The sequence below is a fragment of the Bos javanicus genome, chromosome 14 (genome assembly GCF_032452875.1).
Source record: "Bos javanicus breed banteng chromosome 14, ARS-OSU_banteng_1.0, whole genome shotgun sequence".
NCBI lineage: Eukaryota > Metazoa > Chordata > Mammalia > Artiodactyla > Bovidae > Bos > Bos javanicus.
The window spans coordinates 28,373,286-28,398,983 of NC_083881.1; the positions used below are offsets into that span (position 1 = coordinate 28,373,286).

A 25,698-nucleotide genomic window follows, 5' to 3' on the forward strand; every position below is an offset into this window, starting at 1 on the left:
TTTTACCTTTACAGTCAATGGCAATCAGGTTTTTACAGTTTCACATGCTCCAAACCTTGCAGTCATCCATGGCTTCTCTTTCTCACTCACATCAATCCATCGGCAAAGCCTGTTGACTCTACCTTCAGAAGAATTTATATCCAGAGCTCAACTATTTTTTTGCTGCCTCCCCTACTACCATCCTGGTCCAGGCCACCAACACATTTATCTGCTGTCTTTGTGCCAGTGAAGAGTCTCCATTGCTCTGAAGGTGAGGAGCAATTCTGTGGAAGGACCTACCCCAATCAGAGCTGGATACTTGGTTAGCCAGGGGTTTCTGTTGGGATAATACCCTGAGGCTCCTTCTACGTTCCCTAGAGAGGACCCTTGGCAGAAAGTTAGCTCAGTGAATAATAGTCAGAGAGGCACCAATGACGTTATATCTGCCCTTGAACATAACTGTCTCCTGAGGATGACTATGTGTGACCCGGGAGTGTCCTGTCCTCCAGCCAGGGACTGGACAACAGAGGAGGTGAGCGGTTGTGCTGTTTTCTTTTGGTTTACTAGACATGAAATAGCTCCCCCCTTTTTATTAATAAAAGGTAAAGTTAAAAATGTTCAGTTTGATGAGTACAAGGAGTTGGGTGATAGACGATTTAAGCAGAGTATTTTTAATTACTCTGGCTCATCCAGATGTCATTGTACAATAAAGTGCATGCAGCTTTAGGCCATAAATCTGTCCCTTAGAATTTGTGTTATAAAGTATCAGATTCCAAAGGCATTAAAAATTAAATAGAAGAAAGGCTTAGCGTTTTAATAGTGCTTTACATCCTGGAAAATTTCCAAGCATTCTTACATGCGTGACTTTGTTCATTTATTCAACCTATATGCACACCATATGCTGGGCTCTGTGCTAGGCACCACGAATAAAACGAAGAACAAGAAAGACAAATATGAGGCTTGTGATCCATGGAGGGACGTGACAAGAGACCACTACCAACAGAGAGGAGTCTGATGATCTAGGAAAGAAGTGGAGGAGACATTCAAGAGAGAAGGTTAGAGAAAAAGCCTGAAGGTCACAATGGAGCTTGAATCCCAGTACAGATCTTCTCTGACTTACAATGAGGTTACACCACATCGCCCCCCATTAATCCATCCTAAGTTGAAAATATCATAAGTTGAATATGCATTTAATAGGCTAATGTACTAAACATCATGGGTTAGACTGCTGCTGCTGCTGCTAAGTCGTTTCAGTCGTGTCTGACTCTGTGCGACCCCACAGACGGCAGCCCACCAGGCTCCCCCGTCCCTGGGATTCTCCAGGAAAGAACACTGGAGTGGGTTGCCATTTCCTTCTCCAATGCATGAAAGTGAAAAGTGAAAGTGAAGTCGCTCAGTCGTGTCTGACCCTTAGCGACCCCATGGACTGCAGCCTGCCAGGCTCCTCAGTCTGTGGGATTTTCCAGGCAAGAGTACTGGAGTGGGTTGCCATTGCCTAGTCTACCTTAAATGTGCTCAGAAAACATACATGAGCCTACACTTGGCCAAAATCATCTTGTACGAAGCCTATTTTATGATACAGTTTTGACTATCTTATGCAACTGATTGAACACTGTACTGAAAGTGAAAATTAGAGTGGTTGTCTGAGTCCAGGATAGTTGGAGGCGTATCGGTTGTTTACCTTCATGATTGCGAGGCTCTCTGCCACTGCCCAGCGTCATGAGAGAGGATCGTCAGAAGGTTGCTAGCCCTGGGAGAGATCAAAATTAAAAATCTGAAGGCAATTTTTACTGAATGTTTATTGCTTCTGGACCACCATAAAGTTGAAAAATTAAGTCGAACCATTGTTAAGTCAAGGACCATGACTGAAATATGTTACATAAGGAAGTGACAAAATCAGGTTTGTGGCTCTTAATTCTCCTTCTAGGCAAGTATTTAAAACTTATCTTGGTACTTCCCTGGAGGTCCACGCTTCCAGTGCAGGAGGTGTGTGTTCGATCCCTGGTCGGGGAATTAAGTTCTTACATGCCTCAGGTGCAGTTAAGGGAAAAAAAAAAAAAAACCCTTCTCCTCCCCTCAGAAAACCAAATAGAGCACCTCCCATACAATAGGTTAGCTTTAGGTTTGTTTAAACATTTCTTTTCTTGTTATATTTACTTAGCTAGACCATGGCTAACATGGTAAGAAGCAGCTGCTACACCTAAGGAAAATAAAGATTCACCCATCTGTGCTGTCTACTCTGAAGCATAACAGCAAAGGGATCCTTGGGTACAAGATAAATCAGAGTTTGAAGCTTAATTTTATCACTTATCATTTTCAAATTTGTGAAAATTTGAAAAAAAATCTTGTATCTTCCCTATCTTTCTGTTTCCCTTATCTGTAAAATAAAAAGAGTAGTATCAGAATATCTGCAAAATAGCTTTCAACTTGCAAGTTTTGTGGTCTTTGTCCTGGAGACAGTGGGAAACTTCCACCAAGTTCTTAATAAGTATAGTATATGACATCTGCTTAAGATGCCACTCATTTTTACATTACAGTCTCTGTTCTTGGTTCAGTCTGCTCACATGAATTTACCTACCAACACATATCTGTGAGCACTTGACTTTTCCCCCAGATTCCATACTAACTACAAACTATTACTGTGCTCACTGATGGGATTACAGATATAAAAGATTGAGAAGATATAGATGGTGAGCTTCCCTGATGACTCAGATGGTAAAGAATACACCTGCAATGTAGGAGACCCAGGTTTGATCCCTGGGTCTGGAAGATCCCCTGGAGAAGGGAATAGAGACCCACTCCAGTATTCTTGCCTGGAGAATTTGATGGACAGAGGAGCCTTGCAGGATACAGTCCATGGGATCTATTCCTGTGCTCATTGATGTGATTAGAGATATAGAAAACTGAGAAGATATAAAAGAGCTGTTCCATTCTTTCACACCATCAAGCTTCATGATATGAACAGAGCTGGCTGAAAACCAAGTCTTAGAATTAATTAATTGACTTGTTGGTCATTAGGAAGAATACAACTTGTATTATCAAATAGTATCACGTTAGGTTTAACGGCTGTGAGAGTGGGGTTACCTCTGAGCTCAGTCCTGGAATCTCTGAACTTCACAGTCACAGCATGGTTTTGACCCAGTGAACCGCATCCACCGCCACTTGGGCTTGCGTTGGCCTTGAGAAAGAACACCCACTCCTCCTGGGGGCGAGGCTCTCCTGGTAGTTTAGGTGGTGACATGCTGTTTGCTTCTCTTGCTTCTTTCTCCCCCAAACAGACCATGTTGGCCAATTCAATTTGGTCATAAATTCATTTTCCTTAAAAATTTTTTTTTGCAAATGTTGGGCACGGCTAAAGCTGAAAATTGGCACTTGGGCACAGCAGGGGACACATTTGCTGTTTTGAATTTAGGTTTTCATTTTCTCAAGTAACACACTCCCACTCTCTCCTCCCTAGCAGCTTGGAGGATGTTCCCTTGAGTCTGTATTTATTGCAAAAATATAGAGCCACAGGCCAGGTTTTAATTCTATTAACTTTTCTGTGCAATGGATGTTCAGAAGAGAAATGCTGATTAAATTTATACATAAAGGCTAGAAATTTGGAGAAAAAATATTTTATAAGTTAGAAATGCTTCTCTAGTGTCCCTTCTCTAGGGCTTTAACTATTAATTTAGATCCAAAGCCCACTTTGTTTCTTCCACTCGCCTGTGTGGTTTGTTTGTGAACAGTTTGCTTATGGAAGCTGAATGGCTTGGTTTTAAATAGGAGTGTGATATTATTACTGCTCATGGCAACCTCCAGCCTAATTGAATAATTCGCCTGATACAATTTCTCTAACTGAATTGTGTCAGTTATCGACAATATTAAGGACTCAACGTCACCTGTTGTTCCAGTGCTCTGCTCACTCCCTCTGAACAGGAGGCTGAAGTTTACAGAGGGATCACTTGGTAAACAAGCATTTAAAGAAACACATGCTGAGACCAATGGGGACTGGTACAAGCTTGGATAATGTAATATAATGTCACCCATAGCTCTGGGTGTACAAACTGCAGATTTATGCAAGTAATTAATAGTGTCTTGCCAAGAGAGTAGGCTTTTCAGAAGGAATCTTTCTTTGTGTCTTTTGATATTTAAAGAGCTGTAATTACAATGGCAGAGCTTTGAATTCTTTTTTTTTTTTTCGTCCTCTTATACACATTAATTTATGGACCAATCCAGTATTACAGACAAGCTAATGAAAGAACCACATACTCCCTTTATAATTTTTTTTTACAGTTTCACTTGCGAGGATGAATGTAAAGTAGTTAATGCTATAAATAAGTATAATGATGTATCTCTTCTCTCAATTGCCAGTTGTTGATACTGTAGCCTCACACAATGGAAGAAAAGAATTGAATTTAAATCTCTATCCATCTCATTTTCTTCTTCTCTCTTGTGCACCAGTTAAGAAATTCAACTGTTTCTGCCATTATGAGGTGTTTAAAAAAATACACTGAAACTGGATTTTCCCCACTCCTTTTTAATTTTAGGGTTATGGAAGACTCGGGAGAAAAATTACGTAACTTCTGCAGTCAGCTTAGGCTTTAGGCTTTGCCAGTTTCAAGGTTTAGCATCTTGGTTTCTCAATAATAAGTTCTACTCCTCTAACTTTACTCATTTATAAATGACAAAGAGAAAGTGTATACATTTAAGGTGTACAAGGTGATGGCTTGATATACATGCACAGTTTGAAATGACTGCCACCAGCAAATTAATTAACACACACACATCACCTCATGTAGCTACCTTTTTTTTTTTTTTTGGTGTGTCTGTAGTAAGAATACTTAAGATCTATTATCTTAGTAAATCGCAAGTGTATAATTCTGTGTTATTAACTACAATCACATTCCTGCACATTAGACACTTAGAACCTATTCATCTTCCAGCTGAAGGCTTGTACCCTTTTACCAAGCCTCCCCAGTTCCCCAAACTCCAGCCCCAGGTCACCACCACTTTACTCTCTCGTTTTCAGAATGCCATACCATGTGGGGTACACTGACCACAAACCTTCAAATGTTCACAAAAATCATCCAGCTTATGGGAGTACCTTGGCCAGAAAACATGACTGTATTCTCTGAAATTTTTGAATTTCCCTTTAAAAGTTTGAAATGATGTTTGCTTTTCCTTCAAACAAGTCATTTTAATATGTGACTTAACTAAAGGCATAAAGCTTGCTAGGACATTTTACCTAAAATAGCCTTTGGGCACAAGGCTAAGGCCAGGACTTGTGGAATTCAAATATCCGGGGACCAAAATATGAGCCAGGATCATATTATATTTACGAAAGCACTAAAGCCAAGATGCTTCAAATCCTTTCTCCTTGCATCAAGTCACACAAACTTTCCAAAGGATATCATCATTGTGCCACACTCAGTTCTTGGGACTTAGTGACATGTCTCATAAAACCAGTGTCAAATACCAATGTCAGGATGCTAATCTTCTCAATCCGTTTAAAGTATGTGTTTCCGCCATGAACTTAGAAAGGTCCTCTGCATCACCTACCCTGGGGGCTCAGACAGTAAAGAATCTGCCTGGAGTGCAGGAGACCTGGGTTTGATCCCTAGATCGGGAAGATTCCCCTGGAGAAGAAAATGGCAACCCACTCCAGTATTCTTGCGTAGAGAATTCCATCGACAGAGGAGCGTGGCGGGCTACTGTCCATGGGGTCGCAAAGAGTCACACACAACTGAGCAACTTTCACTTCACTTAATTTTTGTATCATCTAACCCAAATTTCTTTTATTTCATGAATAATAAAACTGAGACCCTGAAGAAGGAAGTGGTGTACTAGGGTCCAGCAGAGAGTTGATAGCACAGCTGGGACTTAGGTCCGTGTGAATGAGGACAGTATGTCTTCCACAGACTACATCTAATTATTTGTTTTTATGACATCCATCAATTCAATGGGGTTGGAGCAGGTAAACAGTCACTCTGTTGCTTCTTCTGTTTGTTGACCCTTTTAGACTGTAATTTCCTTAAGGACAAAGTCCTTGCATGTTTAATTCGCTCCATATGTTACCCAAGAGGAATTTATAATAAGAATGAGGGTTGGAATGGGTACTGCACTCCAGCAACAACATGCCTAACTTTTTAAAGCCAACTTTGGTTACCATAATTTATTTTTAAACATTTTGTGCTGGGGTATAGCTGATTAACAATGTTGTGACAGTTTCTCGTGAACAGAGAATGGGTAACCTCATTTTAACACAGCAAATGTGGTGAATCATCTGGTTCAGTTTAACCATCCCGGAAGGGAGTCATTACATTTGAACAGTATTAATGACCATGAGAAGTCTTCTTGAGAAAACTAAAATCCACATGGTAGGCACAGTTAATAAATCTTTAAGCCTAATTTTGTAGGTAACAAATTATAAGTCACATATAGTGGAGAGACCAGAGCATGAGCTTTGTGTTGGTTCTGAGACCACATATTTGATTTTCTTCTGAGAAGTTGTTTATTGATCTGTCACTCTATTTCAAACTTGTGTTAGTTGCCTTTAGAAAGTTCCTCCCTTATATTCTAACTTTTGTACTAACTGCAAAGAATCACCAGATTTTCTTTGCTTGTTTAAGGTTTATATGCTAAGGACTGGGTGATTAGTAACTATATGGCTGTGGTAATGCTGTGCTGTGCTTAGTTACTCAGTCGTGTCTGACTCTGTGCTGTAACCCACCAGGCTCCTCTGTCCATGGGGATTCTCCAGGCAAGAATACTGCAGTGGGTTGCCATGCCCTCCTCCAGGGGATCTTCCCAACCCAGGGATCAAATTGAGGTCTCCCACATTGCAGGTGGATTCTTTACTGTCTGAGCCACTAGGGAAGCCCCTGCCATAGTATTATTTCTTATTTTTTTTAAAGATTATTTATGATGTGGACCATTTTTAAAGTCTTTATAGAATTTGTTACAATATTGTTTCTGTTTCACATTTTGTTTTCTTTATCCCCAAGGAGTGGGGGATCTTAACCCCCTGACCAGTGATTAAATCCATACCCCCTGTGTTGGAAGTCAAAATCTTAACCACTGGACTGCCAGGGAAGTTCCCACATTGCTATTTCTAATTTGTATCTACATATAAATCAACACAGGGAGGAGGAAGACAGCCTGAAATCTAGTCCTTTCCCTTTATGGGAATACAAAAGTGTATGCTGTTGAAGAAAAAAAATATCCATGACACTTGTTAAAGGCAATACGGAAGACTTTACTCAGGGTGTACCTACGGAATGTATGGATGTCACGTATGGATGTGAGAATTGGACTATAAAGAAAGCTGAGCGTCAAAGAATTGATGCTTTGGAACTGTGGTGTTGAAGAAGACTCTTGAGAGTCCCTTGGACTGCAAGGAGATCCAACCAGTGAATCCTAAAGGAAATAAATCCTGAATATTCATTGGAAGGACTGATGCTGAAGCTGAAGCTCCAATACTTTGGCCACCTGATGCAAAGAGCTGACTCATTGGAAAAGACCCTGATACTGAGAAAGATTGAAGCCAAGAGGAGAAGGGGGCGACAGAGGATGAGACTGTTGAATCGCATCACTGACTCAATGAATATGAGTTTGAGCAAACTGTGGGAGATACTGAAGGGCAGGGAAGCCTGGCATACTGCAGTTCATGGGGTTGCAAACAGCTGGACATGACTGAGCAACTGAACAACAAGAGTGTTCTCTGCCAAGAAAGAAAACCATACTTTACCTAGAGAATTCACCCACTGCCCTAAACAGAGAATGCAACTGCTGCAAAAAGTTAAGACCTGGAAGGCCATACGTAGGATTGAGACTTCGCCTCGCTGTGTCTGTGTATCTTAGCTATTTGCATTCTTGCAACTGTTAGGAAAGCTTGGTCCTGGGTAAGATCTCTTTTGAGTGACTTAACCATGTGATGCTTTGGGTCAGCTCATCTATGATACAGGGAAATAAGCTTTGCTTTCCTTCAATGTTCTTTCTCAGTGATGCTTACTCGTAGTTTTTTCCCCCCTATTCTTTTCCTGAGGATCATTTATCTCTATATCCTGTGGTGGAGAAGACTAGGCTATGCAAATTTCATCTTTTTTTTTTTTAGGGGTAGAAGAGATCAACTTCCAGATTGAACATTACCTGAAACATTCCCTTCAGCCCTGAAGAAAATATCAGTTATTTGAGATTTCCAGTTTTGTATTCTCCAAAAATTTCTCCTGTTACTGTAGCCCCCAGATTTTTGTGACGTGAAAGTCGTTCAGTCGTGTCCGACTCTTTGCGACCCCATGGACTATATGGTCCCTGGAATTCTCCAGGCCCACTGGAGTGGGTTGCTGTTCCTTCTCCAGATGATCTTCCTAACCCAGGGATCCAATCAGGTCTCCTGCCCTGCAGGTGGATTCTTTACCAGCTGAGCCACAAGGGAAGCCCCACTTTTTAGTGTCTTACAATTTTATGACCACTGTATTTGTGAGCTATGGGTGGATGGCAAGTAGTGTCAGCAGTCCGAGTTCCCTTTGGTAAAACGGACACTGTTTATGTTGTTCTGGAAAGAACAGCGCTTTTTCTAGTCATGGGCTGAGCACTAGACTGAAAGTTGGATAATGGTCCCATTCTGCTTCTAATTACCTTTTCTGCATTGGAATATGAAATTTGTTTTCTTGTCTTTACTCTTAAAAATGGAATTAACTATTCTCCTTTGGTGGTAAAAGCTCTCAAAATATCTGTGTTTGTGCCTGTTGTGTGCATGCATGTGTGTGTGAGAGAGAGACAGACAGTAAAATCCTGCTGTCCTTGGTTCCGTAAAGCAGGTGGTCAATGTAATATGAAAATACTGTGTCAGCTGATTTTTAGATAATAGCACAGCATTCTTTATGAGGTTTTTAAGCTCAGATATTCAAAATACACTCAATAAAATAAGAATAATTCTATTAAACTGATTGGCAGACAGATTTCTGAAACATAGTCTGTAAGTAAACCAAATCCATATTAGCCTTCACGACTGTCATTTATTTATTTAATTATTTGTTTAGCTGCACCAAGCATCTTGAGCGATTCCAGTTCCCTGGCCAACCAGGGATCAAACCTGTGCCCCTCTCCCCACTTTGCAGCGGAAGCTTGGAGTTCCAACCACTGGACCACCAGGGAAGTTCACGACTCTCCTTTATTAAATAAAACCTTTAAAGCAAATGATCCTATATTTCCATATATTTTTGTTGAACAAGAAATAAACTTTTTAAAGGTAAAAAAGGCTTGTAATTGATATGTAAAATTCTGTCCAAGGTCAATACAGTCAATGGGGTTACAAAGAGTTGGACATGACTGAGCAAACACACACAACTCTCAATCGAGGGATCAGGAAAGACTCTCTCTGTGAAATCTGAGCAGAGCAGGTGAGAGAGTGCATCTTAGGAACAGCTGGTGAAAGGCTCCTGTAACAGGAGCATGTCTTGAATGTTTGAGACTCAGCCAAGTGGCCAGTGTAGATAAGAGCAGAGAAGTAAAGCTGAGTGTGTGTGTGTGTGTTTGCTCCAAGTGAGTGAGTTGGCCAGTCACTGGAGGGTTAAGCAGAGGTGTGATATAACCTGACTTAAGCAGATTTGAAGTATTCTCTCTTGGAGCAGGACAGGAACAACTTGAAACACAGATGAAGCAGACTAGTTAATATTGAAAGAATAGTTTTGGCTGCAGTGTTGAGGCCAGGTAGAAGCAGAGAGACCAGGTTTGAAGCTATTGCAATAATCCAGGCAGAGTTGATGGTGGGCTTGGCCTGAGATGGGAGTGATGGATATGCTGAGGTGGGGTTGAATTCTATTTTACTAAGAAGGTAAGCAGAATTTACCTACAGATTGGAGATGGAATATTAGAGAGAGAAAGAAGTTAGAGAAACTTCCAAGGCCAAGGTATGTGGGAAGATGGAACTGCCCATAATTGAGATGAGGATGATTCTAGAAGAACGAAGTTTTTTGAAAAAAAATTTTTTTAAGATTTTTTAAAAATGTGGACCATTTTTAAAGTCTTTAATGAATTTGTTACAGTATTGTTTCTGTTTTATGTTTCAGTTTTTTTGGCCACGAGACACGTGGGATTTCAGCTCCCCAACCAGGGATCGAATCCACACCTCCTGGATTGGAAGGTGAAGTCTTAACCACTGGACTACCAGGGAAGTCCCAGGAAGGATGTTCTGAGGCTCGATCCTGTGTCTGTTAGATTTGAGATGTCCATTAGATAGTTGAATGGAGAGACCAAGTTAGTAGTTAGATATAAGAGTCTGAAGTTTTGGGTAGTGTTCTGGGTTGGAAATACAAACTTGGGACCCCAGTGAATAGATGGCATTCTAAAGCCATGAACTTGGATGGGATGAAGGTGTGAACAAGTGGAAAAAAGAAGAAGCCCAGGAAAGAGTCCTAAGGAGTTTCAGTGTGAAGAAATTGATTAGATGAGGCAGGGCTAGTGATAGGCATGAGAAGGCGCACCCTGTGGACAGACGGAACCAAGTCAGGATGCTATCAGAGGGCAAGTGAACACTGTTTCGGAAGAAGAGCGATGTGAACTGTGTGCAAACTGTTGATGTTTGGAATACGATCTCTTGATTCTATCTTGAACATTTAGAGATTGTTCCATATTTGCCATTTAATATATTTCAAAGGTGAAAATTGCTATAATGAAAATATTATCTGAAATCAAGCATTTTTTTTTCTTCTAAGGAGTGGGTAGGAAGTAAGATATCCTTTATTCTTTGGGAAAATATAAGTGAACTCACATTAGCTTGTACCTTTCACATGGTGGCCTATATAGTTTAGCTTAGTACAATTTGGGGCAAACACTACTTATGTAATAATACTGACTTATTTAATTTGGGCTACAATGCAGTGTTTAAAGTTAAATAACTGACCACGAATAACTGACCATTTCATATCCTTTGAAATTTGACCAAAACATAAGTGATTTCCCTCTCTTCACTAGATATAGAAGATGCTTGCTATTTATGCACATTCAATCATGTACTTCTGGTTCTCTCTGGCTGTTTTTTTGGTACCTTGTTGTACGTTTGGAAAATGAGTTATTCATTTGCAAGTGTGTGAAATCCATGAAGCAAATGGAACATTGTATGAGATGATCTCTAAAGCCTCATCCAGTTCAAAGATTCTGAGAAGAATGCTTATACCAGTGGTCTGTGTTAAGTCAAGTTGGATGGGGGTTGGGAGTTAGCAACCCTTCAAATAAGCTGGATTAACCCTGCTGCCATTTCTCTTAGGGAAAAGGCAGCTCAGCTTTTGAGAGCATATAGGTCATCAGTAAAAGTTAGATTATAAAAGTCTTCAAGTCACAATCATTCTATGGAGTAATAGAATTGAATGTGATTTAGGCTTAAGAGTCAGGGAAATGAATTTCTAGTTAAGAGCCATGGAAATCAGCACAATTTTGTATAGTTTAAATAGACTGCTATTCTCGGTTCAATATAGGCATTCACTCAGTTCAGTTTCCTTGAGTTCAGAGGTAATAAAAAAAGATACACATTTTTCTTCAAATTCAATCAGTTTTGAAAGGGCCTATAATTTTTAAAGCTATTTTTTTTGTTTAAATTGCATACCTACTAATTTTTCACTGCCAATTTCAAAGAAAGATGCTACAATCTGGAACCTTCCATGTCTGACAGAGGAAGTGTGGAGATGAAACAACGCCAGAGAGGTCTTCCCACTTGTCATTTCTTTTCTAATGTTTCAAAGGGACTTTCAAACTGGGCAGAACCTCTGAGGACTTTACATCCAAAGTTTCCTCCCCAACAATGCCTTCTTTATCACTAGTATATTGTACACCGCAACTTTGGGGAATGTTCGAGAAGGAATTTCCTTCATAGTGGAAACCAGTGTCAGATTAAGTTTATCAAAATTGCCCAAGAATAAAAGCTGATTTTATGGTTAAAATGGTGTAAAGTAAATGTGAAGTAGTCACTGTTGGGGGCTTCCCTGGTGGCTCAGTGGTAAAGAATCTGCCTGCCAATGAAGCATGATGTGGGTTTGATCCCAGGGTTGCAAAGACCCCTGGGAGGAGGAAATGGCACCCTGCTCCAGTATTCTTGCCTGGAAAATTCTTGCATGGACAGAGGAGCTTGGTGGGCTACAGTCCGTAGGGTCGCAGAGTCAGACATGACTGAGCACCACGCGCACACACACGCACAGGGTAGGGTAGGTGAGGGAAACTGGTAAAGCGTGTGTGTGTGAGAGGTAAGGGAGTGAGGGAGATGGGACAGTGTAAAGGGACAGCCACTCCCCAGCTCCAGTTCCTAGAAGACTGACCAGTCCAGGATTGTCAGGGAGGAAGTAAATCCAAAAGGGCATTGGTGGGTCAAAGGAAGAAAGCAAAAAGTGGCCTGAGCGGGTTTCTCCTATCATTCAAGTCCGAGTCTTTCTGCCCCACACACTCAATAACTATTTAAGAAAGGAATGAATGAATCCAATTTCACTAGAGGTAAGCAGATAGAAAGAGGGAGGCTAGAGGTATAGAATGTAAGCTTTACATCAAATGCTAGACCTTTGGTTTCTCTTATTTGCATAGTAAATGCAGGCTGCAGACGGCTTCCTGTTATTACAGCTGCTGAATCAACTTACACTGGCTGCAGAATTCTATTGCCCTTGTTGCAGAAAATGACCTTGAAAAACTGAAGAACTCTTTGGGTTTGTTTCAGAAGACAATCACAAAAGCAGAATTAGGTCAAAGGATGGGTTATATATTTTAAGGTCTTTTAGGTAATTCCAAGGGCAACTAGAAATCCTTTTTGAAGTCTGAATTTAGATTTAAAAGCTCGATAGAACCCTTATCCTCACTCTCATGCTGTCGTTTTATTATTTAAGCATTACCAGCTTCCTTTCTATTTTTGATTAGGTTGCTTAATATTTTGTGGTTTCTCTTCTTTTCTCTCCTGCTTTCCACACTTCTATCTTTAATAAAGAAAGATGAAAGGAAGAGTGCCTTTTCTACCCATTAAAATGATTTTACCTTTGCATCAGCATGTTTCTCACTTTTCATAACTTGTGAAAATGTCACTATTATCACAGACATGCACAGCAGCATGTTGGAAGGTCTGTCTGAGATTACAGAATCCCTCTGCACATTTAGGAGATCCTGGAAGACCAGTGAAGTGTGCTGCATGAAGCAGTGAGAGCCTGTGAGGAAAGGTTAAATGGATTGGGATTATTCATCCTGTATAATAAGGGAATTTGCTAAAAATAATATTAATTCGTTTCAGACAATGTGATCGGTTAAAAAGAGAAACTATAACATCTTAGAAAAAATTTCCTTCTCTGTACAACTTAAAGAGACATATCTGTCAGCCGAGCTGAGGGGAGGTTCTCTTGGTACTGTATGATTTTAGGGCTGTATCAGGGTCTCCTAGAAGAGACACCACACAGAAACTTGAGCAAGGAAATCTTAATGTAAAGAACTGACTCTTGGAAATAGTGGGGAAGGAGAGGGTGGAATGATATGAGAGGACAGCATTGAAATATTGTGTGTGCTTAATCATGCAGTTGTGTCCAACTCTGTGGGACCCCATGGACTATAGGCTGCCAGGCTCCAACTGTGGAATTCTCCAGGCAAGAATACTGGAGTGGGTTGCCATGCCCTCTTCCAGGGGATCTTTCCGACCCAGGGATCCAACCTTCATCTCTCAAGTCTCCTGCATTGGCAGGCAGGTTCTTTACCACTAGCACCACCTGGGAAGCCCAACATACACATTACCATATGTACAATATATAACCAGTAGAAGTCTGATGTACGATACAGTGAACCCAAAGCTGGTGCTCTGTGACAGCCTAAAGGGTGGGAAGGGGAGGAACGTGGGAGGGGGTTTAAGAGGGAGGGGACATAACCTCAGACATGCAGATGACACCACCCTTATGGCAGAAAGTGAAGAGGAACTAAAAAGCCTCTTGATGAAAGTGAAAGTGGAGAGTGAAAAAGTTGGCTTAAAGCTCAACATTCAGAAAACGAAGATCATGGCATCTTGTCCCATCACTTCATGGGAAATAGATGGGGAAACAGTGGAAACAGTGTCAGACTCTATTTTTCTGGGCTCCAAAATCACTGCCGATGGTGACTGCAGCCATGAAATTAAAAGACGCTTACTCCTTGGAAGGAAAGTTATGACCAACCTAGATAGCATATTCAAAAGCAGAGACATTACTTTGCCAACAAAGGTCCATCTAGTCAAGGCTATGGTTTTTCCTGTGGTCATGTATGGATGTGAGAGTTGGACTGTGAAGAAAGCTGAGCGCCGAAGAATTGATGTTTTTGAACTGTGGTGTTGGAGAAGACTCTTGAGAGTCCCTTGGACTGCAAGGAGATCCAACCAGTCCATTCTGAAGGAGATCAGCCCTGGGATTTCTTTGGAAGGAATGATGCTAAAGCTGAAACTCCAGTACTTTGGCCACCTCATGAGAAGGGTTGACTCATTGGAAAAGACTCTGATGCTGGGAGGGATTGGGGGCAGGAGGAGAAGGGGACGACAGAGGATGAGATGGCTGGATGGCATCACTGACTTGATGGATGTGAGTCTGAGTGAACTCCGGGAGTTGGTGATGGACAGGGAGGCCTGGCGTGCTTCGATTCATGGGGTCGCAAAGAGTCGGACATGACTGAGTGACTGATCTGATCTGATCTGAAGGCCAGTTCATGTTGACGTATGGTAAAAACCGTCACAACATTGTAAAGCAATTACCCTCTAATTAAAAATAAATAAATAAAATAAAAAAGAGAATTATTACTTATAATAGTGAATTGGAGTCACAAAAGATTGGCCAGTGAGAAGTACAGAGAATGTCAAAGAATGCAGGAATAGCAGTTCTAAGGAGGAGCCACTCTCTACTTCTGGGGCTGAGCTTGGATACCCAAGGAAAAGGATCTTGCCCTGGCCTCCAGCTTGATGGAGATCCAGTCTCTGATGCAGAAGGCATGGCTATAGTTCAGTGGTTGGCAGAGAAGTCACAGAGGTGTTGCTCTGGTATGAGTGGCTGGAAATCCACCCTCTGGAACTTACTGGATGGCAGGGAATCTGTGGATGGGGAGGTACCTCATTGGTGGCAGTCTACAGCAGCAAGTTACACAACCTGCCATGTGAGTGGCTGGCTGCTGGGTAATGTTGCTCACTGCATGAGCTGCATCCTGAAGATGCTGTGGGTGTCTCAGGAGCTGAGTACCCCAGAGAAGCCACCTAAAGGTGGCATCCTCAGGAGCTTTCTGAGAAAGCACACCTTAATAGGCAAGAAAGCCCCTCCCTCCTGGAACACGTCTCTAGCTTCCTCTACCTGTAAAGTTTAATATCATGACACTTGGCGGAGAACACCTAAGGGATCTGTTACGATTGTTGTTGAGCAGGCAATGAAGGGTAATTTTGCCTATGAGGGAGGCAATAAATTGATAAATATGGCACAGGGATATTTTTGAGATAATGGAAGTTAATTCGTAAGGCGGGCCAGGGGAAGAATTCTGGCTTATGTGCTGTGTGACATCTCTGGATGCAGTGAGGAGGCTGGGCTATATAACAGACCTCATTCAGCTCCTAACAATCTATTTCTGGTTTGTTACTTGTTCCCTACTGTACTTATCTTGCCTTTGAAGTCGTATAGGCAAGGTAAGCTTATATGACTTACCTTGGTTGGGTGAGATACTCCTTTTAATTTGAGGGGGGAGGGTGTTGAAAAGTCTGTTTATTATTGCTACTGTTAACGATTTCTTACTGTATGTTAACATTTTGTTGTTGTTTAATTGCTAAATTGTGTCTGACTTTTAGTTTAATCACATAAAAAGGTTAACATAGATTTTGTGATTAAAGTACTTCTGAATCTTTTCTTGGTACTTAATGTATAATAAAGGAAGCCTTGCTCTTTGCTCTGTGTAGGTGGGATTTTGGTTATTTGGTGGGGACCATTCCAACTTCTGGAATTTGGGTACTTACATTTAAAAATATTGTTTACATAGTAAGACACAGCTGGGGAATGAAACATTTCTTTTCCCCCAAAACTAGTCTGTGTCAAAAACTTTGTAAGTGAAAGAGTCATAAGCATGGTAAAGTCATTCGATAATTTTTACAAACACTTTTTGGTGTAAGTCCCAGAAATTGAGAATAAGGTTGATTGGGCAAAGAATCCTACTGAAAGTCAGATGGTTTTTAATTCTTTGCTTGCTACAGAATTAAAGGGGACTCTCAGTGGCTTTTTAGTTGATGGATCATTAAAAAAAAAAAAGACTTCCGATGATATATCACTTCATGATATTTTTGGAGGGGTTTGTAGAATTCAGTGACACCAGTAACAAAACTCCTGTTAATATTTGCTTATTTATGTGGACAAAGTATTTCAACACTTGCATTTTTGAAAATGAAAAGCAGAGATATAATTTCTGTGGAACATCTCATCCTATTGGTGTGTAATATTCATCCACAGGCACATGAACTCATTGAAAAAATAAAATGGCCTCACGGATCTCACTAGATGTGGGTTTTTTTTTTTTTGGATGAGAAGTTACTTTGATAGGCAGCATTCTTGAAATGTTCCCCCAAGGTTCCTGATGCCTAGTTAGTCAGAAAACACGAATCTTGGCATTGCTCTGAACAGACTTTGCAGAATTAAATCTTGGATTATCTGGTGGACCCAAAGTAAACATGTACATTCATGCTCAGTCGCTCTAGTTGGCTCTAACTTGGCGACCCCATGACTGTAGCCTCTGTCCATGGGATTCTCCAGGCAAGAATACTGGAGTGGGTTGCCATTTCCTTCTCCAGGGGATCTTCCCGACCCAGGGATCGAATCTGTGTCTCCTGCATTTCCTGTATTGCAGGAGGATTCTTTACCACGGGACATGGGGGAATCCCAACGTAAACACATAAACCCTTAAAAGCAGCGGAAGCAGGGAGAAGCCTCAGCCAGAGAGATGTGGCAGAAGAAAAGGAGGCAGAAGGGACATGGAGGGTGAGACAGGCACACTGCCCAGTTGCCGGTTCTGAGATGTAGATGGCTCCCTGCATGGACCGAGAGAAGACTCTGGGATCTAAGAATGGTTCCTGGCTGACAGCTAGCAGGGAAATCGGATTTCAGCTCTACTGCCTAGACTTGACTTCTATCCATGCTGAGGGGGCCAGGCACTGCACTCAGGGATGAGGGGACGGAAATACATGGAATCAGGCTGTTTCTATACGAACACAAGAAGATGACTGTCTACTTGGGGTTTGATCTTTCATCCTACAGGACTCAGCTGTCTGCTGTCTGTGCTCGAAGTGCTTTACATTTGTTGATAAAATTCTTCATTTTCTGCCCTACTTCTTCTTCTTTTTAAAAAGTTTTTTGGTTTGGCTGTGTTGGGTCTTAGCTGCGGCATGCGGGATATTTCACTGTAGGCGCTAGTTATGGCAGGCAGGCTCAGTAGCCCCTCACTCGGCTTGTGGGATTGCAGTTCCTTGACCAGGGATCAAACCACGTTCCTTGCATTGCAAGATGGGTTCTTAACCACTGGACCACCAGGGAAGTCCCTCTTTGAAAGCCTGGTTTTCCTTCTGACTGTCTGATCTCTGTTGATGGTCGGTCCGTCTGTGTAGTCACCTTCCTGGACCCATAGCCTCCTTGCTTCTCCTCTCCAGCCCCCTCAGGCCACAGTCAGAGTCCGTCAAGTCTGCTCCCGTCGGCTGGGAACTGTGGCCCATCCTGCTGTTTGTCTGCAAGCCCAGCTGCAATGCAAATGTTCACTCTGGACTGTGTCCTGGTCTCCTCTGATTCAACCCTTGTAGCTCGATGCAACTTAAAAAAATGCAACCTTGCCTAGGTTTCTCTTCCACTTGAAACCCTTTCTTCAGGGCATCCCAATCTTTCCTGTCTCCTCTTCTTCAGGCACGCTGCTCAAACACATCCTGTTCCATGACTCCCCAAGTGGTAGCCTCTGTAAGAATGGCCTCTCTCCATACTCCCTCTTGTCCACCTGGCCACTCATCTTAGCTCACTGCACACACGGTGGAAAAGTCCACACTCTCCACAGTCTTACCTGGCCCTCTTCCAGCACACTGCACCAAGGGTTACCCAAGGCACTTTCCATCCACAGACTTTGTTTAAATTCTACAACAAGCCGAGAGATTATTATTACTTCTTAGTTTTCAAATTAGAAAGCTAAACTCAGAGACAGTAAATAACCTGCCTCACCTGGGAAGAGGCTGGCTTACCTGGTGGCTCACATGCTAAAGAATCTGCCTACCAGTGCAGGAGACCTGGGTTCGATCCCTGGGTCAGGAAGATCCCCTGGAGAAGGGAGTAGCAACCCACCTCAGTATCTTGCCTGGAGAATTCCATGGACAGAGAAGCCTGGCGGGCTATGGTTCAGGGGGGTCACAAAGAGTTGGACACCACTGAGCAACTTACTCTTTCACTTCTTTCAGCAGGGAAGAGGGCTGGCCAGGATTCTGAGCTTCAGGGCTATGCTCCAGGGTGTATTCATTTTGGAGTTAATGAGCCATCAGTTCACCCACAGTCCTGTTCCGCAGTTGTGATCCAGGAGGAGGGGGAAGTTACTCAACCTCGCCACAGTGTCTCTCCTGTAAACCAGGGGTCTCCAATCTCCAGGATCTAATGCCTGATGATCTGAGGTGAAAGTGTTAAGTCGCTCAGTCGGGTCCGACTCTATGATCCCCACGGACTGAAGACCGCCAGGCTCCTCTGTCCATGGGATTCTCCAGGCAAGAATACTGGAATGGGCTGCCATTCCCTTCTCCAGGGGATTTTCCTGACCCGGGGATCGAACCCAGGTCTCCTACATTGCAGGCAGATTCTTTATGGTCTGAGCCAGCACGGAAGCCCAAGATGAGGTAAGGTGTTTGTTAATGGGTAGTGTGAGCACCCTGCCAATAAATGTTCCTATTCCTTTTCTTTTTTTTTGAAATGACACTTTGCAAACAATTTCCTGACCCTGCATGATGACCTTTTGGGCATCCCAAGGGGTAGATTCCCGGGGAGTGCGCTCAGACCTCCTCTTTCTGTTCAGTTGAAAGCTATGGAAAATCATAAGGACTGTGGGGCTTGAACAATCGGCAGAAAGATACTTGCACATGAGCTTTTTTATTAGATAGTTGCGAAAACCAAGCTATTTACAGATGTTGTCGCTTTTGTGTCTTTAACTGCTGGTTAGATTTCAAAAGCATCAACTTTGTTCTGTGGTTCACAATGGCTGTGAAAAGATGTTAAGACTTCTGGAAATTCGTTGATGGTGAGCAGAATCTTTGCCTATGCTTTTGATTTCTAAATCATAGCTAATTTCTTTGGCAAACCCATCATTTCTAATTTAATGAATAGTATTTCAGTAATTGAACTAGCTTTTTGAAAGCAACAATGGCAGCCAAGGAGATCGTAACAGAGGGCAGGAATAAGATAAATGGAGAAAGAGACACATTACTCCTTTTTGCTCGTCTGGTTGTTATTATTGTTAATAATAATAATAAAACTCAAGAAATTGATATAACTGTCTTTTTTTATCATTGTTTAAAATATCCTTGGGAATGTCACAGAAAATAGCAGTTGTGGCAGTGCACCCTAAATTATAGTACAGTGAGAAAAATTGGCAGTGGTGGGTTCTGCCTGACAATTGCTGCCTGATATTTTGAAAGCAAAATAGTCACTTAAACATTTTTAGGCCATTTCATGAAAAAAAAAAAGAGAATCACAATTTCAGGTGAGTTTCACCCCTGATTATGATTTATTTGCAAGGAGGGAGGGATGGTTTGGTGTGGCAGGCAGACAGGTGGCCCAAGGACCTCCGCCTTCTGTGTTCCTGTCCTGCATGATCCTCTCCTCCTGAGTGTGGGCTGGATTTCAGGGGCTCGCTCCTAACAGATAGGATGTGGCAGGAATAACGGGATGCCATTTCTGAGGCTGGTTGGTAAAGGGTGGTGACTTCCATTCTCGGTGCTCTTTCTGGCTCTCTCTCTACCCCCTCATCTGGGAGGTGGCCAGACGCCATGGGCATCTCCATGCTGGGTGCCTGCACTCAGTCATGTCTGACTCTTTGTGACCCCAGCAACTGTAGCCCACCAGGCTCCTCTGTCCATGGGATTTTCCCAGACAAGAATACTGGGGTGGGTCACTGTTTCCTTCTCCAGGGGATCTTCCTAACCCAGGGATTGAACCTGTATCCTCTGCATTGGCAGGCGAATTATTGTTTTTCCTTTCAACTGAAGGATTATTGCTTTACAGTATTGTGTTGGTTTCTGCGCATTTCAGCATGAATCAGCCTGGCAGACGGATGCCTTACCACTGTGCTACTTGCAGAGTCCAGTGGAAGGCCCCAGAGGAGAAGAGCCTGAGTCTTGTCAATATCCCTACGAATGAACCTGAAAGTGGCTCTCCTTCCTCACGTCCCCCCGCCCCAACCCCATCAGCTTTCAGATGAGAACACAGCCAAGGCTGGTAGCTTGACTGTCCCCTCACGAGAGGCTTTAAGCCCGAGGCACTCAGCCATGTGACACTCAGACTTCTGACTGCAAGATAATAAAAGCAGATAATAAATGCAAGATAATAAACTGCAAGATAATAAACGTTTGTTGATTTAAACTGTGGAACTGTGGGGTTATTTGGTATGAGGCACTAGGTAACTAATACAGATGGGGAGTATGATGGGAATGACGAGTTCTGGAGTGGGTAGGTCTCTGAAAACTGGGGGCCACAATGACAGGATCCCTAGGCTCTGTTTTGGGGGGTTTCTGAGAGCACACATCTGGCATTATCCAAGCTCTTGGGCCCAAGACTTTTCATTTCTGGATACTGAGGCTAACCCTCTGTCTTCAAGCAATGAAAATGGAAACTAGCCAACTAAAGCAAAGGGAGATTTATTGGAAAGCTCTCAGGAGGCTGTAGAATCAACAGAAGACTTTGAGGCCAGGTTTGGGGACAGGCAGGGACACAGAGTCCCAGGATTTAGGAAAAAGTACGGCAACATTCTCCTAGCTGCAAGTTGGGTCAGCACATGGCCACTACAATATATGGCCCATGATGTCATTAATACTTTCTATCCTTGTGTTATTCAAGATTCAAAACCCTGAGAGAGACCATTCAATTGGCCATTCTTAGCTGTGTGCCCAACTCCTGGTTGCTTTGACGCTGGGAAATGAGGAGTGGGGCCCTTTGAAGTTCTTTCTTAAAAAATATATATTTATGTATCTTTGGCTGTGCTGGGTCTTCGTTGCTGTGCAGGTTTTTCTCTAGTTGTGGAGAGTGGGCGCTAGTCTCTAGGTGTAGTGTGTCGGCTTCTCATTGCGGTGGCTTCTCTTATTGCAGAGACTCCTAAATCAGGGATTGAATCCAGGCACGAGAGCAACTCATCCTGAACCTCTCTCAACACTAAGTGGGCAGAGGTGTGGGTGGGGGAAGGGCTGGCCTCTGTATTTTCAGTAAGCTTCCCTGGAGACTGTGCCATGCAGACTAGTTTAGGATTCCCTGGTTTAGCTATTTGCTCACTAAACTCCCCTATGGCTTAATAATTCCATGATCCAGAGAGTTCTTTTGCATTAAAAAGGTGTCCATGGATGGGGAAAGGATAAAGGATGTGAAAATTAGTGTTGTGTGCATTGACTAAACATTGATAACTGTGAAACTCCCTGTCAGGGTATAGGTCCAATGTAGCAATTCTGATTTGCCCATACCTGGGGGCTCAGACAGTAAAGAATCCACCTGCAGTGAGGGAGACCTGGGTTTGGTCCCTGGGTTGGGAAGATCCCCTGGAGGCGGGCATAGCAACCCACTCCAGTATTCTTGCCTGGAGAATCCCCATGGACAGAGGAGCCTGGTGGGCTACGGTCCATGAGATTGCAAAGAGTCAGACAGGACTGAACAACTAAGCACAGCACACAATGATGCTGTCATCAAAATTACAGGACTCTTTTAATTCACAAAATGGTCTGTACCTCGTGAGCAGTGCAATGCCATTAGCTGTAGAGGACATCTGCCATTAGGCCACCAGGTACAAGCAGGTGCGTCATCATTCTGCTGGTACTTGATTTCTTTTCAGGACCCTACCTTTCCCCCAGTGGCTGTAGCTTCAGGTCACAGACTAGACTGCCTCAGTGAGTCTTGTTTAATCAAGATAGGAGTTTATTTCTATCTTATAACATTTAAATTATTTCTTGTACAACACAGAAATTACAAGACATAGAAGATATTTCTTATATAACATACATAAAAGTTATTTCTCACTTATAAAGTTTGAGATGGTGGTCCAGACCTGAGTGAGGGCCCAGTGGTTTTGAACACACAAGCTCCTTCCACTTTTAGACTTTGCTGTTCCCAAGATGGGCTTCCCAGGTGGCTCAGAAATAAAGAATTCTCCTGCCATGCAGGAGATAGAGACATGAGTTCGGTCTCTGGGTTGGGAAGATCCCCTGAAGGAGGAAATGGCAAACCACTCCAATATTCTTGTCTGAAAAATCCAAAGCACAGAGGAGCCTGGCGGGCTACAGTCCATGGGGTCATAAAAGAATCGGACACAACTGAGCGACTGAGCATCCCACGGGTATGGCCCTTGTACATGAGGTCAGAGATGACTGTTCACGATCTTTACATTCAGCTATAAAGAGAAGAACTGAGAAAAAGGCAGTGTGACTACCTTCCTTTCCTTTTATGGGTGCGGCCCAGAAGTTGCACAAACCATTTTTGCTCATATGATCTCACTAACTAGAATTAGGATACATGCTTTTGTATGAGGGAGGCTGGGAAAAATGCAGTCTTTAGGCCAGCTATAACTTTCATTACTAAAAAAAGAAGAGGGAACCAGACAATGGGGAAACAGTTATAGTCTCTGCCACAAAAGGAAAATTCCTGGTGCTTGCCCTCCATTAAGAAATTCAGGGCTTCCCTGATGGCTCAGTGGTAAAGAATCCACTTGTCATTGCAGGAGATGTGGGTCTGATCCCTGATCCTAGAGTGGGTTGCCATGCCCTCCTCGAAGGGACCTTCCCAACCCAGGTGTTGAACCCAGGTGTCTTAGGTCTCCTGAATTGGCAGGTGGGCTTTTTATCACTAGCGCCACCTATAAGTCAATATAAAATAAAATGAAAAGTTATTCTTTAAAAAACAAAAGTGACGTGTTTTGACCTCTTCTTGAGGTCTTTTTTCTCCACTGAGCTTCAACAAGTCCTTGTAGGTGCACTTGCTGTTTCCACCCTCTGAGCCATCCCCATGCACAGGGGACCCTGCATGCATGCCACCTTGGGAGGGTGTTCTTCTAACATCTGAGCCCATATTAGATTTCTCAAGTTACACTGGAGTATGGGAATGGGTACTAGGGTGCTAGATGTGCTGTTGCTACTGCTGCTGCTAAGTCACTTCGGTCGACTCTGTGCGACCCCATAGACGGCAGCCCACCAGGCTCCCCCGTCCCTGGGATTCTCCAGGCAAGAACACTGGAGTGGGTTGCCATTTCCTTCTCCAATGCATGAAAGTGAAAAGTGAAGGACAAGTTGCTCAGTCGTGTCTGAGCCTCAGCGACCCCATGGACTGCAGCCTACCAGGCTCCTCCATCCATGGGCTTTTCCAGGCAAGAGTACTGGAGTGGGGTGCCATTGCCTTCTCTGAGATGTGCTATTGGGAGGATCTAAAGATAAATGTCACTGATTTCTTGACTCTGATCTGCTTTGTCACCATAGTAAAAGCAGGTAGACAAGGAGAAAACGATGGATGTTAGAGGCAACCTGAGGACTTAAACTAAGGCAGCCCCAGGAACATAATTAAATATCTGTGGTAGGCAGAGACAGATTTCTAATTAAATAAACCGAAGTTAATTCAAACTTGATTTAAAACAAAGTATTTGTTCTCCTTTCTATCAAGTCAGATACAATTCTAAGTGTTTGTGCATTTTAGGCTTCAAGTGTGCATTTAATTTACCTTTCTTCATTGGAGCTAGAAGCTCACGGCTACAGCTGAGACTGGATGTAATCATGTAACCTATTAGGTGTTTTAAAGAGGAAATGGGTTATTGTAAACACTGCCTAGGTTTTTAAGTCCACTCTCACTGGGTACTTTTGGGGGAATATATATTATACATAATTTATATAATACACATATTATAACATGTTGAATTATAAATATATACATAAATATAAGTATATATATATATATATATATACTAATATATCATACTATATATTATCTTGTGTGTGTATGTATGTGTGTATATATATATATATATCTGGGCTTCCTTGGTGGCTCAGTGGTAAAGAGCCTACCTGCCAAGGCAGGGTTCTATCCCTGGGTTGGGAAGATCTCCTGGAGAAGGAAATGGCAACCCACCCCAGTATTCTTTCCTGGGAAATCCCATGGACAGAGGAGACTGGTGTGCTACAGTCCATGGGGTCACAAAAGAGTTGGACATGACTTAGGGACTAAACAACAACAACATATATAATTATGTATACATAGTATAGTTATATATACATAATATATAATATATATACATAATATAAGTTCACAAAGTTAGGTGAGGAATAAATGTAAAATCATTTTTTTTATAGCTAAAACTAGACTTTAATTTTGTGTGCTAATCTGTTGGGATTTATTAAAACCTAATTTTAATCTATTTAGATCTCTCCTTTTCCCTCTGGTTCCCTCACATTTCTGGGGGATTTAAATGATGCCACAGAACTGAACAGGGGGAGACAACTGGTCTCTGTCATCTATCCACACTTCCCTCTGATGGCCTCTGTTAGCCTCTAGTCCCGGCAGATGGTCCGTGAAGGTCACTGCTAAGCCGTCCTCTGTTCCTGTCCCATAGGCCTCTTCGGGTCCAGACTGTTGTTGCTGTTCCTTCAGCATCACAGCACGATTGAGGGCACACAACCATCAACTTCCATTACGGTCCGGGCCTAGGCCCCCCAGACCCCACAGAATCACAGGGGATCCAAGCACCTCCCTACCTGGAACACGTGCAGCAAAAGCGATGTGCAGTCATGGGTGTGGCGGTTACTCCTCTCTGCCTTCTCCAGCGCTGCTAAGGTCTTCATTTCTCCCCTGAGAGATGTGCTGGGAGAACAGGTGGTGACTCGTGAGTGAGGCCCGAATGTCGTCCCAGAACTGAGGGTGATCAAGTCAGCCTCAGATGGCACTTCCTCTGCCCTGGATTCGAGTCACTTTCATTTTCAGGAATACGAAGTCCAAAGTCGTGGACTCCCTGGGAATGCCGGCGTGGGGACACTCCTGCGACCTCTGACCTCTCCTGGTGGGGAGGCCTGGCACTTCCACGCATGCTCAGTCTTCCTGAGCATCTCGCGAGCTCGGCCCAGGTGGACTGCACATGAGAACTGTCTCCATTTCTGTTGTCCCGCCAAGAGCGAGGCAGCTCCACGGATGGAGGGGTGCGGACCCGGAACTGGACGACTCTCCTGGTTTCAGGGTGCGGGGCCGGGCGGCTGCGCCCCTTTTCCCATGTCCATCTTTTACAACAGAAAGCACCCCATGTCGTGGTCCCGGGACCCTCACTCCTCCTCCGCGAGGTGGCCCGTGTCCGGGTGTCCCAGGTCCGGTGAGTCTAGGGGAGCAACTCTGCTCCCCGAACTTCTGCCCTAGAGCCCTTCTGGACCCATGATATTTACGTTTATTTCCTCGCAAGATTTTTACTCCTTGCTACAAGTTATAGACTTTTAAGTGAGTCTGAGCTTCAAAACTTTAATGATACGCAGTTGTTAAAGAATACAAACGGGGAAATTGACCA

The 25,698-nt window shown here is 43.0% G+C and overlaps 1 long non-coding RNA gene across 1 annotated transcript; it reads right to left on the reverse strand.

Annotated features, from left to right (window-relative positions):
• Positions 1–788: 788 nt before the first annotated feature.
• LOC133260213 (uncharacterized) lies at positions 789–25,698 on the reverse strand. Its single transcript, XR_009740688.1, has 3 exons — positions 24,905–25,698; positions 1,661–1,729; positions 789–998 (listed from the first exon to the last, which is right to left on the reverse strand). It is a non-coding gene; the product is annotated as an uncharacterized LOC133260213 (long non-coding RNA).